Here is an 868-nt window from a genome sequence, read left to right as displayed (position 1 = left end):
TTTTAACAATGTTTTTCACCAAAAATGCTTTCTGCTTCTGCTTTTCTTTAGTAAGTATTATTAACCATGATAACTGACATCAAACTCCAGGTTTCCTATCTGTAAACATACGCTCCGAGTGAAAGGGGCGATTTTAAACTCTGCGCATTACTACACGTCCAAACGCTGCTGCGAATTGCTCAGCCTGCTCTCCGCCCAAAAGCATATCTCTCCGCCAATCCGATATTTATTTATTTTTTAAAATCTCAAACTAATCTTTAAAAATAGAATATGAATAAAATAGCCAAAGGTGATCAACATTTGCAACTTCGGATCAAACCCCGGAAGAACAAGGCAGATGAGTGCGCGGGATTATTTTCCTTTCTCAGGGTTTCCAAGATGGCCGTTCGCTTCAAGTATTTCTGTTTCCCGACAGGGATTTTATAGATTTTTTTTTAAATAAAAAATAAAATTACGTTAGAAATTAAGCCCCTACTCTTCGGAGAAAAATCACGTCAATTCCCAATAAACTCATCAAGTTATAAAGTGGAGCAAGCGACGATGGAATGAAAGTGAGTGAATTACAGTTAACTGCATGGAAGCTTTATTTTTAAATTGTTTTTTTAAGGTGCAAAGAAGGAAGTGAATCGAAAGGTTTCAGTTATTAGTGTTTTCGAGGTTTAATAAAAGCACAGGGAAAGAGGAAAAGACTTTAATGGAGTAAAAAGCTTTAGTGTATGTAAGGTGTGTGCAAATAAACCATTTTGTTTTCCGGCTCGGCTTTGCAACCGGTTGAGAGCTAGCCTGTTGTCAGGCACTATCAGATAATCCGTTAATTTAAAATTTATAAACACATCTCGAGGAGTTAGCTGTCGAGGCAGACATGATG

At 37.1% G+C, this 868-nt stretch overlaps 1 protein-coding gene across 1 annotated transcript in view; it reads left to right on the top strand.

Annotated features, from left to right (window-relative positions):
• Positions 1-365: 365 nt before the first annotated feature.
• The window catches only part of LOC109924474 (histone-lysine N-methyltransferase 2D-like), a 143,392-nt gene continuing 142,889 nt past the window's right edge, over positions 366-868 (top strand). Inside the window, 1 exon segment of the mRNA XM_048618858.1 lies at positions 366-551. The gene's annotated coding sequence lies outside the window, so the exon portion shown is untranslated.

Source organism: Rhincodon typus, chromosome 41 (genome assembly GCF_021869965.1).
Source record: "Rhincodon typus isolate 14 chromosome 41, sRhiTyp1.1, whole genome shotgun sequence".
Lineage (NCBI taxonomy): Eukaryota > Metazoa > Chordata > Chondrichthyes > Orectolobiformes > Rhincodontidae > Rhincodon > Rhincodon typus.
The sequence above is the reverse complement of the archived record's forward strand: the minus strand, read 5'-3'. Positions and strand labels throughout refer to the sequence as shown.